Raw genomic sequence first — 17,043 nt, 5'->3', positions numbered from 1 at the left:
GTCGAGCAAAGTCGGGACAAGTCGGGACGGGGACAGGGACAGGGATAGGAATGGTGCGAATGCACTGCAAACTACGCAGACACCTGGTGTGAGGCGAGGCGAGGCGAGGCGAGGAAGCCCACATCGCTACCAGTGGCGCCCTCCAGCACGACACTGCCAAACCCCGCACAGGCCCTCCGCTGAACACCAGGGACAAGATGCGTCCTCCGCTAGTGTCGAAGGCTGCACGCGCCCAGCGAATGACAGGGGGTGCAACGAGCAGCAGTGCGTCTCACACACGCGGCGGTGCGCCCGCCAATTCGGCCGTCGCACTGCTGGGACGCCGGACGCGCCTCTCCGCACGGTCCTCGAGGAACTGGCGGTTGCGGAAGGAAGCGCTTTCGTCAAATGCGGCCGAAAACTAACATTTTGTGTGTTGGGAGATAAGCCGAACGCGAATTCTGCCGTGCTCCTACATTAGATGAGCGCCAACGGCCATGCCATGATGAATACACCGGTTCTCGTCCGATCACCGAAGTTAAGCATCATCGGGCCCGGCAAGTTCTTGGAGGGTGACCGCCTGGGAAACCCGGGTGCTGTTGGCTCCCTTCCTTTTGTTTTTTTATGTCGCCAGCCCAATTTTCAAACTACCTTTCTGTTGTGACAAAGATGCTTCCTTAAGCCTTTTAAACTACTGTAATGGTACGAAAATGCAGTAATTAACTCAGTTTGAGGGAGAATGTGCTAACCAAGTTTGCCAAGAAGACTTTGAAAACGACAAAACAGTACGAATCGGCAGGTGATTTCTGAAATACGTCACCGCCTATTGTTGTGTAGGAGTGTAGAGTTCCAAATTTGATTTGTAACCACGAATGTATTCCTTAGTCGTCTCGTCTCGTCCCGCAGACGTTTGTCGTGATTGCGCTGTCATATGGACCACGACCCGAGCGGCAGCGAGCGGCAGTCGAGCAAAGTCGGGACAAGTCGGGACGGGGACAGGGACAGGGATAGGAATGGTGCGAATGCACTGCAAGCTACGCAGACACCTGGTGTGATGCGTGGCGAGGCGACGCGAGGAAGCCCACATCGCTACCAGTGGCGCCCTCCAGCACGACACTGCCACACCCCCCACAGGCCCTCCGCTGAACACCAGAGTCAAGATGCGTCCTCCGCTAGTGTCGAAGGCTGCACGCGCCCAGCGAATGACAGGGGGTGCAACGAGCAGCAGTGCGTCTCACACACGCGGCGGTGCGCCCGCCAATTCGGCCGTCGCTCTGCTGGGACGCCGGGCGCGCCTCCCCGCGCCGTCCTCGAGGAACTGGCGGTTGCGGAAGGAAGCGCTTTCGTCAAATGCGGCCGAAAACTAACATTTTGGGTGTTGGGAGAAAAGCCGAACGCGAATTCTGCCGTGCTCCTACATTAGATGAGCGCCAACGGCCATACCATGATGAATACACCGGTTCTCGTCCGATCACCGAAGTTAAGCATCATCGTGCCCGGCTAGTACTTGGCTGGGTGACCGCCTTGGTAACCCGGGTGCTGTTGGCTCCCTTCCTTTTGTTTTTTTGTTATGTCGCCAGCCCAATTTTCAAACTACCTTTCTGTTGTGACAAAGATGCTTCCTTAAGCCTTTTATACTACTGTAATGGTACGAAAATGCAGTAATTAACTAAGTTGAGGGAGAATGTGCTAACCAAGTTTGCCAAGAAGACTTTGAAAACGACAAAACAGTACGAATCGGCAGGTGATTTCTGAAATACGTCACCGCCTATTGTTGTGTAGGAGTGTAGAGTTCCAAATTTGATTTGTAACCACGAATGTATTCCTTAGTCGTCTCGTCTCGTCCCGCAGACGTTTGTCGTGCTTGCGCTGTCATATGGACCACAACCCGAGCGGCAGCGAGCGGCAGTCGAGCAAAGTCGGGACAAGTCGGGACGGGGACAGGGACAGGGATAGGAATGGTGCGAATGCACTGCAAACTACGCAGACACCTGGTGTGAGGCGAGGCGAGGCGAGGCGAGGAAGCCCACATCGCTACCAGTGGCGCCCTCCAGCACGACACTGCCACACCCCGCACAGGCCCTCCGCTGAACACCAGGGACAAGATGCGTCCTCCGCTAGTGTCGAAGGCTGCACGCGCCCAGCGAATGACAGGGGGTGCAACGAGCAGCAGTGCGTCTCACACACGCGGCGGTGCGCCCGCCAATTCGGCCGTCGCTCTGCTGGGACGCCGGGCGCGCCTCCCCGCGCCGTCCTCGAGGAACTGGCGGTTGCGGAAGGAAGCGCTTTCGTCAAATGCGGCCGAAAACTAACATTTTGGGTGTTGGGAGAAAAGCCGAACGCGAATTCTGCCGTGCTCCTACATTAGATGAGCGCCAACGGCCATACCATGATGAATACACTGGTTCTCGTCCGATCACCGAAGTTAAGCATCATCGTGCCCGGCTAGTACTTGGATGGGTGACCGCTTGGGAAACCCGGGTGCTGTTGGCTCCCTTCCTTTTGTTTTTTTGTTATGTCGTCAGCCCAATTTTCAAACTACCTTTCTGTTGTGACAAAGATGCTTCCTTAAGCCATTTAAACTACTGTAATGGTACGAAAATGCAGTAATTAACTCAGTTTGAGGGAGAATGTGCTAACCAAGTTTGCCAAGAAGACTTTGAAAACGACAAGACAGTACGAATCGGCAGGTGATTTCTGAAATACGTCACCGCCTATTGTTGTGTAGGAGTGTAGAGTTCCAAATTTGATTTGTAACCACGAATGTATTCCTTAGTCGTCTCGTCTCGTCCCGCAGACGTTTGTCGTGCTTGCGCTGTCATATGGACCACGACCCGAGCGGCAGCAAGCGGCAGTCGAGCAAAGTCGGGACAAGTCGGGACGGGGACAGGGACAGGGATAGGAATGGTGCGAATGCACTGCAAACTACGCAGACACCTGGTGTGAGGCGAGGCGAGGCGAGGCGAGGCGAGGCGAGGCGAGGCGAGGCGAGGAAGCCCACATCGCTACCAGTGGCGCCCTCCAGCACGACACTGCCACACCCCACACAGGCCCTCCGCTGAACACCAGGGACAAGATGCGTCCTCCGCTAGTGTCGAAGGCTGCACGCGCCCAGCGAATGACAGGGGGTGCAACGAGCAGCAGTGCGTCTCACACACGCGGCGGTGCGCCCGCCAATTCGGCCGTCGCTCTGCTGGGACGCCGGGCGCGCCTCCCCGCGCCGTCCTCGAGGAACTGGCGGTTGCGGAAGGAAGCGCTTTCGTCAAATGCGGCCGAAAACTAACATTTTGGGTGTTGGGAGAAAAGCCGAACGCGAATTCTGCCGTGCTCCTACATTAGATGAGCGCCAACGGCCATACCATGATGAATACACCGGTTCTCGTCCGATCACCGAAGTTAAGCATCATCGTGCCCGGCTAGTACTTGGATGGGTGACCGCCTGGGAAACCCGGGTGCTGTTGGCTCCGTTCCTTTTGTTTTTTTGTTATGTCGCCAGCCCAATTTTCAAACTACCTTTCTGTTGTGACAAAGATGCTTCCTTAAGCCTTTTAAACTACTGTAATGGTACGAAAATGCAGTAATTAACTCAGTTTGAGGGAGAATGTGCTAACCAAGTTTGCCAAGAAGACTTTGAAAACGACAAAACAGTACGAATCGGCAGGTGATTTCTGAAATACGTCACCGCCTATTGTTATGTAGGAGTGTAGAGTTCCAAATTTGATTTGTAACCACGAATGTATTCCTTAGTCGTCTCGTCTCGTCCCGCAGACGTTTGTCGTGCTTGCGCTGTCATATGGACCACGACCCGAGCGGCAGCGAGCGGCAGTCGAGCAAAGTCGGGACAAGCCGGGACGGGGACAGGGACAGGGATAGGAATGGTGCGAATGCACTGCAAACTACGCAGACACCTGGTGTGAGGCGAGGCGAGGCGAGGCGAGGAAGCCCACATCGCTACCAGTGGCGCCCTCCAGCACGACACTGCCACATCCCGCACAGGCCCTCCGCTGAACACCAGGGTCAAGATGCGTCCTCCGCTAGTGTGGAAGGCTGCACGCGCCCAGCGAATGACAGGGGGTGCAACGAGCAGCAGTGCGTCTCACACACGCGGCGGTGCGCCCGCCAATTCGGCCGTCGCTCTGCTGGGACCCCGGGCGCGCCTCCCCGCGCCGTCCTCGAGGAACTGGCGGTTGCGGAAGGAAGCGCTTTCGTCAAATGCGGCCGATAACTAACATTTTGTGTGTTGGGAGAAAAGCCGAACGCGAATTCTGCCGTGCTCCTACGTTAGATGAGCGCCAACGGCCATACCATGATGAATACACCGGTTCTCGTCCGATCACCGAAGTTAAGCATCATCGGGCCCGGCAAGTACTTGGATGGGTGACCGCCTGGGAAACCCTGGTGCTGTTGGCTCCCTTCCTTTTGTTTTTTTGTTATGTCGCCAGCCCAATTTTCAAACTACCTTTCTGTTGTGACAAAGATGCTTCCTTAAGCCTTTTATACTACTGTAATGGTACGAAAATGCAGTAATTAACTAAGTTGAGGGAGAATGTGCTAACCAAGTTTGCCAAGAAGACTTTGAAAACGACAAAACAGTACGAATCGGCAGGTGATTTCTGAAATACGTCACCGCCTATTGTTGTGTAGGAGTGTAGAGTTCCAAATTTGATTTGTAACCACGAATGTATTCCTTAGTCGTCTCGTCTCGTCCCGCAGACGTTTGTCGTGCTTGCGCTGTCATATGGACCACAACCCGAGCGGCAGCGAGCGGCAGTCGAGCAAAGTCGGGACAAGTCGGGACGGGGACAGGGACAGGGATAGGAATGGTGCGAATGCACTGCAAACTACGCAGACACCTGGTGTGAGGCGAGGCGAGGCGAGGCGAGGAAGCCCACATCGCTACCAGTGGCGCCCTCCAGCACGACACTGCCACACCCCGCACAGGCCCTCCGCTGAACACCAGGGACAAGATGCGTCCTCCGCTAGTGTCGAAGGCTGCACGCGCCCAGCGAATGACAGGGGGTGCAACGAGCAGCAGTGCGTCTCACACACGCGGCGGTGCGCCCGCCAATTCGGCCGTCGCTCTGCTGGGACGCCGGGCGCGCCTCCCCGCGCCGTCCTCGAGGAACTGGCGGTTGCGGAAGGAAGCGCTTTCGTCAAATGCGGCCGAAAACTAACATTTTGGGTGTTGGGAGAAAAGCCGAACGCGAATTCTGCCGTGCTCCTACATTAGATGAGCGCCAACGGCCATACCATGATGAATACACTGGTTCTCGTCCGATCACCGAAGTTAAGCATCATCGTGCCCGGCTAGTACTTGGATGGGTGACCGCTTGGGAAACCCGGGTGCTGTTGGCTCCCTTCCTTTTGTTTTTTTGTTATGTCGTCAGCCCAATTTTCAAACTACCTTTCTGTTGTGACAAAGATGCTTCCTTAAGCCATTTAAACTACTGTAATGGTACGAAAATGCAGTAATTAACTCAGTTTGAGGGAGAATGTGCTAACCAAGTTTGCCAAGAAGACTTTGAAAACGACAAGACAGTACGAATCGGCAGGTGATTTCTGAAATACGTCACCGCCTATTGTTGTGTAGGAGTGTAGAGTTCCAAATTTGATTTGTAACCACGAATGTATTCCTTAGTCGTCTCGTCTCGTCCCGCAGACGTTTGTCGTGCTTGCGCTGTCATATGGACCACGACCCGAGCGGCAGCAAGCGGCAGTCGAGCAAAGTCGGGACAAGTCGGGACGGGGACAGGGACAGGGATAGGAATGGTGCGAATGCACTGCAAACTACGCAGACACCTGGTGTGAGGCGAGGCGAGGCGAGGCGAGGCGAAGCGAGGCGAGGCGAGGCGAGGAAGCCCACATCGCTACCAGTGGCGCCCTCCAGCACGACACTGCCACACCCCACACAGGCCCTCCGCTGAACACCAGGGACAAGATGCGTCCTCCGCTAGTGTCGAAGGCTGCACGCGCCCAGCGAATGACAGGGGGTGCAACGAGCAGCAGTGCGTCTCACACACGCGGCGGTGCGCCCGCCAATTCGGCCGTCGCTCTGCTGGGACGCCGGGCGCGCCTCCCCGCGCCGTCCTCGAGGAACTGGCGGTTGCGGAAGGAAGCGCTTTCGTCAAATGCGGCCGAAAACTAACATTTTGGGTGTTGGGAGAAAAGCCGAACGCGAATTCTGCCGTGCTCCTACATTAGATGAGCGCCAACGGCCATACCATGATGAATACACCGGTTCTCGTCCGATCACCGAAGTTAAGCATCATCGTGCCCGGCTAGTACTTGGATGGGTGACCGCCTGGGAAACCCGGGTGCTGTTGGCTCCCTTCCTTTTGTTTTTTTGTTATGTCGCCAGCCCAATTTTCAAACTACCTTTCTGTTGTGACAAAGATGCTTCCTTAAGCCTTTTAAACTACTGTAATGGTACGAAAATGCAGTAATTAACTCAGTTTGAGGGAGAATGTGCTAACCAAGTTTGCCAAGAAGACTTTGAAAACGACAAAACAGTACGAATCGGCAGGTGATTTCTGAAATACGTCACCGCCTATTGTTATGTAGGAGTGTAGAGTTCCAAATTTGATTTGTAACCACGAATGTATTCCTTAGTCGTCTCGTCTCGTCCCGCAGACGTTTGTCGTGCTTGCGCTGTCATATGGACCACGACCCGAGCGGCAGCGATTGGCAGTCGAGCAAAGTCGGGACAAGTCGGGACGGGGACAGGGACAGGGATAGGAATGGTGCGAATGCACTGCAAACTACGCAGACACCTGGTGTGAGGCGTGGCGAGGCGAGGCAAGGAAGCCCACATCGCTACCAGTGGCGCCCTCCAGCACGACACTGCCACACCCCGCACAGGCCCTCCGCTGAACACCAGGGACAAGATGCGTCCTCCGCTAGTGTCGAAGGCTGCACGCGCCCAGCGAATGACAGGGGGTGCAACGAGCAGCAGTGCGTCTCACACACGCGGCGGTGCGCCCGCCAATTCGGCCGTCGCTCTGCTGGGACGCCGGGCGCGCCTCCCCGCGCCGTCCTCGAGGAACTGGCGGTTGCGGAAGGAAGCGCTTTCGTCAAATGCGGCCGAAAACTAACATTTTGTGTGTTGGGAGAAAAGCCGAACGCGAATTCTGCCGTGCTCCTACATTAGATGAGCGCCAACGACCATACCATGATGAATACACCGGTTCTCGTCCGATCACCAAAGTTAAGCATCATCGGACCCGGCTAGTACTTGGACGGGTGCCCGCCTGGGAAACCCGGGTGCTGTTGGCTCCCTTCCTTTTGTTTTTTTGTTATGTCGCCAGCCCAATTTTCAAACTACCTTTCTGTTGTGACAAAGATGCTTCCTTAAGCCCTTTAAACTACTGTAATGGTACGAAAATGCAGTAATTAACTCAGTTTGAGGGAGAATGTGCTAACCAAGTTTGCCAAGAAGACTTTGAAAACGACAAAACAGTACGAATCGGCAGGTGATTTCTGAAATACGTCACCGCCTATTGTTGTGTAGGAGTGTAGAATTCCAAATTTGATTTGTAACCTCGAATGTATTCCTTAGTCGTCTCGTCTCGTCCCGCAGACGTTTGTCGTGCTTGCGCTGTCATATGGACCACGACCCGAGCGGCAGCGAGCGGCAGTCGAGCAAAGTCGGGACAAGTCGGGACGGGGCAGGGACAGGGATAGGAATGGTGGGAATGCACTGCAAACTACGCAGACACCTGGTGTGAGGCGTGGCGAGGCGAGGCGAAGAAGCCCACATTGCTACCAGTGGCGCCCTCCAGCACGACACTGCCACACCCCGCACAGGCCCTCCGCTGAACACCAGGGACAAGATGCGTCCTCCGCTAGTGTCGAAGGCTGCACGCGCCCAGCGAATGACAGGGGGTGCAACGAGCAGCAGTGCGTCTCACACACGCGGCGGTGCGCCCGCCAATTCTGCCGTCGCTCTGCTGGGACGCCGGGCGCGCCTCCCCGCGTCGTCCTCGAGGAACTGGCGGTTGCGGAAGGAAGCGCTTTCGTCAAATGCAGCCGAAAACTAACATTTTGTGTGTTGGGAGAAAAGCCGAACGCGAATTCTGCCGTGCTCCTACATTAGATGAGCGCCAACGACCATACCATGATGAATACACCGGTTCTCGTCCGATCACCAAAGCTAAGCGTCATCGGACCCGGCTAGTACTTGGACGGGTGACCGTCTGGGAAACCCGGGTGCTGTTGGCTCCCTTCCTTTTGTTTTTTTGTTATGTCGCCAGCCCAATTTTCAAACTACCTTCCTGTTGTGACAAAGATGCTTCCTTAAGCCTTTTAAACTACTGTAATGGTACGAAAATGCAGTAATTAACTCAGTTTGAGGGAGAATGTGCTAACCAAGTTTGCCAAGAAGACTTTGAAAACGACAAAACAGTACGAATCGGCAGGTGATTTCTGAAATACGTCACCGCCTATTGTTGTGTAGGAGTGTAGAGTTCCAAATTTGATTTGTAACCACGAATGTATTACTTAGTCGTCTCGTCTCGTCTCGCAGACGTTTGTCGTGCTTGCGCTGTCATATGGACCACGACCCGAGCGGCAGCGAGCGGCAGTCGAGCAAAGTCGGGACAAGTCGGGACGGGGACAGGGACAGGGATAGGAATGGTGCGAATGCACTGCAAACTACGCAGACATCTGGTGTGAGGCGTGGCGAGGCGAGGCAAGGAAGCCCACATCGCTACCAGTGGCGCCCTCCAGCACGACACTGCCACACCCCGCACAGGCCCTCCGCTGAACACCAGGGACAAGATGCGTCCTCCGCTAGTGTCGAAGGCTGCACGCGCCCAGCGAATGACTGGGGGTGCAACGAGCAGCAGTGCGTCTCACACACGCGGCGGTGCGCCCGCCAATTCGGCCGTCGCTCTGCTGGGACGCCGGGCGCGCCTCCCCGCGCCGTCCTCGAGGAACTGGCGGTTGCGGAAGGAAGCGCTTTCGTCAAATGCGGCCGAAAACTAACATTTTGTGTGTTGGGAGAAAAGCCGAACGCAAATTCTGCCGTGCTCCTACATTAGATGAGCGCCAACGGCCATACCATGATGAATACACCGGTTCTCGTCCGATCACCGAAGTTAAGCATCATCGGGCCCGGCTAGTACTCGGATGGGTGACCGCCTGGGAAACCCGGGTGCTGCTGGCTCCCTTCCTTTTGTTTTTTTGTTATGTCGCCAGCCCAATTTTCAAACTACCTTTCTGTTGTGACAAAGATGCTTCCATAAGCCTTTTAAACTACTGTAATGGTACGAAAATGCAGTAATTAACTCAGTTTGAGGGAGAATGTGCTAACCAAGTTTGCCAAGAAGACTTTGAAAACGACAAAACAGTACGAATCGGCAGGTGATTTCTGAAATACGTCACCGCCAATTGTTATGTAGGAGTGTAGAGTTCCAAATTTGATTTGTAACCACGAATGTATTCCTTAGTCGTCTCGTCTCGTCCCGCAGACGTTTGTCGTGCTTGCGCTGTCATATGGACCACGACCCGAGCGGCAGCGAGCGGCAGTCGAGCAAAGTCGGGACAAGTCGGGACGGGGCAGGGACAGGGATAGGAATGGTGCGAATGCACTGCAAACTACGCAGACACCTGGTGTGAGGCGTGGCGAGGCGAGGCGAAGAAGCCCACATTGCTACCAGTGGCGCCCTCCAGCACGACACTGCCACACCCCGCACAGGCCCTCCGCTGAACACCAGGGACAAGATGCGTCCTCCGCTAGTGTCGAAGGCTGCACGCGCCCAGCGAATGACAGGGGGTGCAACGAGCAGCAGTGCGTCTCACACACGCGGCGGTGCGCCCGCCAATTCGGCCGTCGCTCTGCTGGGACGCCGGGCGCGCCTCCCCGCGCCGTCCTCGAGGAACTGGCGGTTGCGGAAGGAAGCGCTTTCGTCAAATGCGGCCGAAAACTAACATTTTGTGTGTTGGGAGAAAAGCCGAACGCGAATTCTGCCGTGCTCCTACATTAGATGAGCGCCAACGGCCATACCATGATGAATACACCGGTTCTCGTCCGATCACCGAAGTTAAGCATCATCGTGCCCGGCTAGTACTTGGATGGGTGACCGCCTGGGAAACCCGGGTGCTGTTGGCTCCCTTCCTTTTGTTTTTTTGTTATGTCGCCAGCCCAATTTTCAAACTACCTTTCTGTTGTGACAAAGATGCTTCCTTAAGCCTTTTAAACTACTGTAATGGTACGAAAATGCAGTAATTAACTCAGTTTGAGGGAGAATGTGCTAACCAAGTTTGCCAAGAAGACTTTGAAAACGACAAAACAGTACGAATCGGCAGGTGATTTCTGAAATACGTCACCGCCTATTGTTATGTAGGAGTGTAGAGTTCCAAATTTGATTTGTAACCACGAATGTATTCCTTAGTCGTCTCGTCTCGTCCCGCAGACGTTTGTCGTGCTTGCGCTGTCATATGGACCACGACCCGAGCGGCAGCGAGCGGCAGTCGACCAAAGTCGGGACAAGTCGGGACGGGGACAGGGACAGGGATAGGAATGGTGCGAATGCACTGCAAACTACGCAGACACCTGGTGTGAGGCGTGGCGAGGCGAGGCAAGGAAGCCCACATCGCTACCAGTGGCGCCCTCCAGCACGACACTGCCACACCCCGCACAGGCCCTCCGCTGAACACCAGGGACAAGATGCGTCCTCCGCTAGTGTCGAAGGCTGCACGCGCCCAGCGAATGACAGGGGGTGCACCGAGCAGCAGTGCGTCTCACACACGCGGCGGTGCGCCCGCCGATTCGGCCGTCACTCTGCTGGGACGCCGGGCGCGCCTCCCCGCGCCGTCCTCGAGGAACTGGCGGTTGCGGAAGGAAGCGCTTTCGTCAAATGCGGCCGAAAACTAACATTTTGTGTTTTGGGAGAAAAGCCGAACGCGAATTCTGCCGTGCTCCTACATTAGATGAGCGCCAACGGCCATACCATGATGAATACACCGGTTCTCGTCCGATCACCGAAGTTAAGCATCATCGTGCCCGGCTAGTACTTGGATGGGAGACCGCCTGGGAAACCCGGGTGCTGTTGGCTCCCTTCCTTTTGTTTTTTTGTTATGTCGCCAGCCCAATTTTCAAACTACCTTTCTGTTGTGACAAAGATGCTTCCTTAAGCCTTTTAAACTACTGTAATGGTACGAAAATGCAGTAATTAACTCAGTTTGAGGGAGAATGTGCTAACCAAGTTTGCCAAGAAGACTTTGAAAACGACAAAACAGTACTAATCGGCAGGTGATTTCTGAAATACGTCACCGCCTATTGTTATGTAGGAGTGTAGAGTTCCAAATTTGATTTGTAACCACGAATGTATTCCTTAGTCGTCTCGTCTCGTCCCGCAGACGTTTGTCGTGCTTGCGCTGTCATATGGACCACGACCCAAGCGGCAGCGAGCGGCAGTCGAGCAAAGTCGGGACAAGTCGGGACGGGGACAGGGACAGGGATAGGAATGGTGCGAATGCACTGCAAACTACGCAGACACCTGGTGTGAGGCGAGGCGAGGCGAGGCGAGGCGAGGCGAGGCGAGGAAGCCCACATCGCTACCAGTGGCGCCCTCCAGCACGACACTGCCACACCCCACACAGGCCCTCCGCTGAACACCAGGGACAAGATGCGTCCTCCGCTAGTGTCGAAGGCTGCACGCGCCCAGCGAATGACAGGGGGTGCAACGAGCAGCAGTGCGTCTCACACACGCGGCGGTGCGCCCGCCAGTTCGGCCGTCGCTCTGCTGGGACGCCGGGCGCGCCTCCCCGCGCCGTCCTCGAGGAACTGGCGGTTGCGGAAGGAAGCGCTTTCGTCAAATGCGGCCGAAAACTAACATTTTGGGTGTTGGGAGAAAAGCCGAACGCGAATTCTGCCGTGCTCCTACATTAGATGAGCGCCAACGGCCATACCATGATGAATACACCGGTTCTCGTCCGATCACCGAAGTTAAGCATCATCGTGCCCGGCTAGTACTTGGATGGGTGACCGCCTGGGAAACCCGGGTGCTGTTGGCTCCGTTCCTTTTGTTTTTTTGTTATGTCGCCAGCCCAATTTTCAAACTACCTTTCTGTTGTGACAAAGATGCTTCCTTAAGCCTTTTAAACTACTGTAATGGTACGAAAATGCAGTAATTAACTCAGTTTGAGGGAGAATGTGCTAACCAAGTTTGCCAAGAAGACTTTGAAAACGACAAAACAGTACGAATCGGCAGGTGATTTCTGAAATACGTCACCGCCTATTGTTATGTAGGAGTGTAGAGTTCCAAATTTGATTTGTAACCACGAATGTATTCCTTAGTCGTCTCGTCTCGTCCCGCAGACGTTTGTCGTGCTTGCGCTGTCATATGGACCACGACCCGAGCGGCAGCGAGCGGCAGTCGAGCAAAGTCGGGACAAGTCGGGACGGGGACAGGGACAGGGATAGGAATGGTGCGAATGCACTGCAAACTACGCAGACACCTGGTGTGAGGCGTGGCGAGGCGAGGCAAGGAAGCCCACATCGCTACCAGTGGCGCCCTCCAGCACGACACTGCCACACCCCGCACAGGCCCTCCGCTGAACACCAGGGACAAGATGCGTCCTCCGCTAGTGTCGAAGGCTGCACGCGCCCAGCGAATGACAGGGGGTGCAACGAGCAGCAGTGCGTCTCACACACGCGGCGGTGCGCCCGCCAATTCGGCCGTCGCTCTGCTGGGACGCCGGGCGCGCCTCCCCGCGCAGTCCTCGAGGAACTGGCGGTTGCGGAAGGAAGCGCTTTCGTCAAATGCGGCCGAAAACTAACATTTTGGGTGTTGGGAGAAAAGCCGAACGCAAATTCTGCCGTGCTCCTACATTAGATGAGCGCCAACGGCCATACCATGATGAATACACCGGTTCTCGTCCGATCACCGAAGTTAAGCATCATCGTGCCCGGCTAGTACTTGGATGGGTGACCGCCTGGGAAACCCGGGTGCTGTTGGCTCCCTTCCTTTTGTTTTTTTGTTATGTCGCCAGCCCAATTTTCAAACTACCTTTCTGTTGTGACAAAGATGCTTCCTTAAGCCTTTTAAACTACTGTAATGGTACGAAAATGCAGTAATTAACTCAGTTTGAGGGAGAATGTGCTAACCAAGTTTGCCAAGAAGACTTTGAAAACGACAAAACAGTACGAATCGGCAGGTGATTTCTGAAATACGTCACCGCCTATTGTTATGTAGGAGTGTAGAGTTCCAAATTTGATTTGTAACCACGAATGTATTCCTTAGTCGTCTCGTCTCGTCCCGCAGACGTTTGTCGTGCTTGCGCTGTCATATGGACCACGACCCGAGCGGCAGCGAGCGGCAGTCGAGCAAAGTCGGGACAAGTCGGGACGGGGACAGGGACAGGGATAGGAATGGTGCGAATGCACTGCAAACTACGCAGACACCTGGTGTGAGGCGTGGCGAGGCGAGGCAAGGAAGCCCACATCGCTACCAGTGGCGCCCTCCAGCACGACACTGCCACACCCCGCACAGGCCCTCCGCTGAACACCAGGGACAAGATGCGTCCTCCGCTAGTGTCGAAGGCTGCACGCGCCCAGCGAATGACAGGGGGTGCACCGAGCAGCAGTGCGTCTCACACACGCGGCGGTGCGCCCGCCGATTCGGCCGTCACTCTGCTGGGACGCCGGGCGCGCCTCCCCGCGCCGTCCTCGAGGAACTGGCGGTTGCGGAAGGAAGCGCTTTCGTCAAATGCGGCCGAAAACTAACATTTTGTGTTTTGGGAGAAAAGCCGAACGCGAATTCTGCCGTGCTCCTACATTAGATGAGCGCCAACGGCCATACCATGATGAATACACCGGTTCTCGTCCGATCACCGAAGTTAAGCATCATCGTGCCCGGCTAGTACTTGGATGGGAGACCGCCTGGGAAACCCGGGTGCTGTTGGCTCCCTTCCTTTTGTTTTTTTGTTATGTCGCCAGCCCAATTTTCAAACTACCTTTCTGTTGTGCCAAAGATGCTTCCTTAAGCCTTTTAAACTACTGTAATGGTACGAAAATGCAGTAATTAACTCAGTTTGAGGGAGAATGTGCTAACCAAGTTTGCCAAGAAGACTTTGAAAACGACAAAACAGTACTAATCGGCAGGTGATTTCTGAAATACGTCACCGCCTATTGTTATGTAGGAGTGTAGAGTTCCAAATTTGATTTGTAACCACGAATGTATTCCTTAGTCGTCTCGTCTCGTCCCGCAGACGTTTGTCGTGCTTGCGCTGTCATATGGACCACGACCCGAGCGGCAGCGAGCGGCAGTCGAGCAAAGTCGGGACAAGTCGGGACGGGGACAGGGACAGGGATAGGAATGGTGCGAATGCACTGCAAACTACGCAGACACCTGGTGTGAGGCGAGGCGTGGCGAGGCGACGCGAGGAAGCCCACATCGCTACCAGTGGCGCCCTCCAGCACGACACTGCCACACCCCGCACAGGCCCTCCGCTGAACACCAGGGTCAAGATGCGTCCTCCGCTAGTGTCGAAGGCTGCACGCGCCCAGCGAATGACAGGGGGTGCAACGAGCAGCAGTGCGTCTCACACACGCGGCGGTGCGCCCGCCAATTCGGCCGTCGCTCTGCTGGGACGCCGGGCGCGCCTCCCCGCGCCGTCCTCGAGGAACTGGCGGTTGCGGAAGGAAGCGCTTTCGTCAAATGCGGCCGAAAACTAACATTTTGGGTGTTGGGAGAAAAGCCGAACGCGAATTCTGCCGTGCTCCTACATTAGATGAGCGCCAACGGCCATACCATGATGAATACACCGGTTCTCGTCCGATCACCGAAGTTAAGCATCATCGTGCCCGGCTAGTACTTGGATGGGTGACCGCCTGGGAAACCCGGGTGCTGTTGGCTCCGTTCCTTTTGTTTTTTTGTTATGTCGCCAGCCCAATTTTCAAACTACCTTTCTGTTGTGACAAAGATGCTTCCTTAAGCCTTTTAAACTACTGTAATGGTACGAAAATGCAGTAATTAACTCAGTTTGAGGGAGAATGTGCTAACCAAGTTTGCCAAGAAGACTTTGAAAACGACAAAACAGTACGAATCGGCAGGTGATTTCTGAAATACGTCACCGCCTATTGTTATGTAGGAGTGTAGAGTTCCAAATTTGATTTGTAACCACGAATGTATTCCTTAGTCGTCTCGTCTCGTCCCGCAGACGTTTGTCGTGCTTGCGCTGTCATATGGACCACGACCCGAGCGGCAGCGAGCGGCAGTCGAGCAAAGTCGGGACAAGTCGGGACGGGGACAGGGACAGGGATAGGAATGGTGCGAATGCACTGCAAACTACGCAGACACCTGGTGTGAGGCGTGGCGAGGCGAGGCAAGGAAGCCCACATCGCTACCAGTGGCGCCCTCCAGCACGACACTGCCACACCCCGCACAGGCCCTCCGCTGAACACCAGGGACAAGATGCGTCCTCCGCTAGTGTCGAAGGCTGCACGCGCCCAGCGAATGACAGGGGGTGCAACGAGCAGCAGTACGTCTCACACACGCGGCGGTGCGCCCGCCAATTCGGCCGTCGCTCTGCTGGGACGCCGGGCGCGCCTCCCCGCGCAGTCCTCGAGGAACTGGCGGTTGCGGAAGGAAGCGCTTTCGTCAAATGCGGCCGAAAACTAACATTTTGGGTGTTGGGAGAAAAGCCGAACGCGAATTCTGCCGTGCTCCTACATTAGATGAGCGCCAACGGCCATACCATGATGAATACACCGGTTCTCGTCCGATCACCGAAGTTAAGCATCATCGTGCCCGGCTAGTACTTGGATGGGTGACCGCCTGGGAAACCCGGGTGCTGTTGGCTCCCTTCCTTTTGTTTTTTTGTTATGTCGCCAGCCCAATTTTCAAACTACCTTTCTGTTGTGACAAAGATGCTTCCTTAAGCCTTTTAAACTACTGTAATGGTACGAAAATGCAGTAATTAACTCAGTTTGAGGGAGAATGTGCTAACCAAGTTTGCCAAGAAGACTTTGAAAACGACAAAACAGTACGAATCGGCAGGTGATTTCTGAAATACGTCACCGCCTATTGTTATGTAGGAGTGTAGAGTTCCAAATTTGATTTGTAACCACGAATGTATTCCTTAGTCGTCTCGTCTCGTCCCGCAGACGTTTGTCGTGCTTGCGCTGTCATATGGACCACGACCCGAGCGGCAGCGATTGGCAGTCGAGCAAAGTCGGGACAAGTCGGGACGGGGACAGGGACAGGGATAGGAATGGTGCGAATGCACTGCAAACTACGCAGACACCTGGTGTGAGGCGTGGCGAGGCGAGGCAAGGAAGCCCACATCGCTACCAGTGGCGCCCTCCAGCACGACACTGCCACACCCCGCACAGGCCCTCCGCTGAACACCAGGGACAAGATGCGTCCTCCGCTAGTGTCGAAGGCTGCACGCGCCCAGCGAATGACAGGGGGTGCAACGAGCAGCAGTGCGTCTCACACACGCGGCGGTGCGCCCGCCAATTCGGCCGTCGCTCTGCTGGGACGCCGGGCGCGCCTCCCCGCGCCGTCCTCGAGGAACTGGCGGTTGCGGAAGGAAGCGCTTTCGTCAAATGCGGCCGAAAACTAACATTTTGTGTGTTGGGAGAAAAGCCGAACGCGAATTCTGCCGTGCTCCTACATTAGATGAGCGCCAACGACCATACCATGATGAATACACCGGTTCTCGTCCGATCACCAAAGTTAAGCATCATCGGACCCGGCTAGTACTTGGACGGGTGACCGCCTGGGAAACCCGGGTGCTGTTGGCTCCCTTCCTTTTGTTTTTTTGTTATGTCGCCAGCCCAATTTTCAAACTACCTTTCTGTTGTGACAAAGATGCTTCCTTAAGCCTTTTAAACTACTGTAATGGTACGAAAATGCAGTAATTAACTCAGTTTGAGGGAGAATGTGCTAACCAAGTTTGCCAAGAAGACTTTGAAAACGACAAAACAGTACGAATCGGCAGGTGATTTCTGAAATACGTCACCGCCTATTGTTGTGTAGGAGTGTAGAATTCCAAATTTGATTTGTAACCACGAATGTATTACTTAGTCGTCTCGTCTCGTCCCGCAGACGTTTGTCG

The 17,043-nt window shown here is 55.0% G+C and overlaps 18 non-coding genes across 18 annotated transcripts; all 18 read left to right on the top strand.

Moving 5' to 3' along the window:
* Window positions 1–466: 466 nt before the first annotated feature.
* On the top strand, window positions 467–584 carry LOC126155322 (5S ribosomal RNA). Its single transcript, XR_007532821.1, has one exon. It is a non-coding gene; the product is annotated as a 5S ribosomal RNA (ribosomal RNA).
* Window positions 585–1,408: 824 nt separating this feature from the next.
* LOC126155359 (5S ribosomal RNA) lies at window positions 1,409–1,527 on the top strand. The gene has a single exon (XR_007532857.1). It is a non-coding gene; the product is annotated as a 5S ribosomal RNA (ribosomal RNA).
* An 826-nt stretch (window positions 1,528–2,353) lies between these two features.
* LOC126155182 (5S ribosomal RNA) lies at window positions 2,354–2,472 on the top strand. Its single transcript, XR_007532691.1, has one exon. It is a non-coding gene; the product is annotated as a 5S ribosomal RNA (ribosomal RNA).
* Window positions 2,473–3,324: 852 nt separating this feature from the next.
* LOC126154947 (5S ribosomal RNA) lies at window positions 3,325–3,443 on the top strand. Its single transcript, XR_007532473.1, has one exon. It is a non-coding gene; the product is annotated as a 5S ribosomal RNA (ribosomal RNA).
* Window positions 3,444–4,270: 827 nt separating this feature from the next.
* On the top strand, window positions 4,271–4,389 carry LOC126155722 (5S ribosomal RNA). The gene has a single exon (XR_007533165.1). It is a non-coding gene; the product is annotated as a 5S ribosomal RNA (ribosomal RNA).
* An 826-nt stretch (window positions 4,390–5,215) lies between these two features.
* LOC126155181 (5S ribosomal RNA) lies at window positions 5,216–5,334 on the top strand. The gene has a single exon (XR_007532690.1). It is a non-coding gene; the product is annotated as a 5S ribosomal RNA (ribosomal RNA).
* An 852-nt stretch (window positions 5,335–6,186) lies between these two features.
* Window positions 6,187–6,305, top strand: LOC126154945 (5S ribosomal RNA). Its single transcript, XR_007532471.1, has one exon. It is a non-coding gene; the product is annotated as a 5S ribosomal RNA (ribosomal RNA).
* Window positions 6,306–7,132: 827 nt separating this feature from the next.
* LOC126155373 (5S ribosomal RNA) lies at window positions 7,133–7,251 on the top strand. Its single transcript, XR_007532870.1, has one exon. It is a non-coding gene; the product is annotated as a 5S ribosomal RNA (ribosomal RNA).
* Window positions 7,252–8,077: 826 nt separating this feature from the next.
* Window positions 8,078–8,196, top strand: LOC126155384 (5S ribosomal RNA). The gene has a single exon (XR_007532880.1). It is a non-coding gene; the product is annotated as a 5S ribosomal RNA (ribosomal RNA).
* Window positions 8,197–9,023: 827 nt separating this feature from the next.
* Window positions 9,024–9,142, top strand: LOC126154807 (5S ribosomal RNA). Its single transcript, XR_007532341.1, has one exon. It is a non-coding gene; the product is annotated as a 5S ribosomal RNA (ribosomal RNA).
* Window positions 9,143–9,968: 826 nt separating this feature from the next.
* LOC126154944 (5S ribosomal RNA) lies at window positions 9,969–10,087 on the top strand. Its single transcript, XR_007532470.1, has one exon. It is a non-coding gene; the product is annotated as a 5S ribosomal RNA (ribosomal RNA).
* An 827-nt stretch (window positions 10,088–10,914) lies between these two features.
* On the top strand, window positions 10,915–11,033 carry LOC126155011 (5S ribosomal RNA). The gene has a single exon (XR_007532532.1). It is a non-coding gene; the product is annotated as a 5S ribosomal RNA (ribosomal RNA).
* Window positions 11,034–11,875: 842 nt separating this feature from the next.
* On the top strand, window positions 11,876–11,994 carry LOC126154943 (5S ribosomal RNA). The gene has a single exon (XR_007532469.1). It is a non-coding gene; the product is annotated as a 5S ribosomal RNA (ribosomal RNA).
* Window positions 11,995–12,821: 827 nt separating this feature from the next.
* LOC126154942 (5S ribosomal RNA) lies at window positions 12,822–12,940 on the top strand. The gene has a single exon (XR_007532468.1). It is a non-coding gene; the product is annotated as a 5S ribosomal RNA (ribosomal RNA).
* Window positions 12,941–13,767: 827 nt separating this feature from the next.
* Window positions 13,768–13,886, top strand: LOC126155010 (5S ribosomal RNA). The gene has a single exon (XR_007532531.1). It is a non-coding gene; the product is annotated as a 5S ribosomal RNA (ribosomal RNA).
* Window positions 13,887–14,718: 832 nt separating this feature from the next.
* LOC126154941 (5S ribosomal RNA) lies at window positions 14,719–14,837 on the top strand. Its single transcript, XR_007532467.1, has one exon. It is a non-coding gene; the product is annotated as a 5S ribosomal RNA (ribosomal RNA).
* Window positions 14,838–15,664: 827 nt separating this feature from the next.
* Window positions 15,665–15,783, top strand: LOC126154939 (5S ribosomal RNA). The gene has a single exon (XR_007532465.1). It is a non-coding gene; the product is annotated as a 5S ribosomal RNA (ribosomal RNA).
* An 827-nt stretch (window positions 15,784–16,610) lies between these two features.
* Window positions 16,611–16,729, top strand: LOC126155307 (5S ribosomal RNA). The gene has a single exon (XR_007532807.1). It is a non-coding gene; the product is annotated as a 5S ribosomal RNA (ribosomal RNA).
* The last annotated feature ends 314 nt before the right edge of the window (window positions 16,730–17,043 follow it).

This window comes from Schistocerca cancellata, unplaced genomic scaffold (assembly GCF_023864275.1).
Source record: "Schistocerca cancellata isolate TAMUIC-IGC-003103 unplaced genomic scaffold, iqSchCanc2.1 HiC_scaffold_1100, whole genome shotgun sequence".
Lineage (NCBI taxonomy): Eukaryota > Metazoa > Arthropoda > Insecta > Orthoptera > Acrididae > Schistocerca > Schistocerca cancellata.
This window is presented reverse-complemented; position numbering and strand designations above follow the sequence as displayed.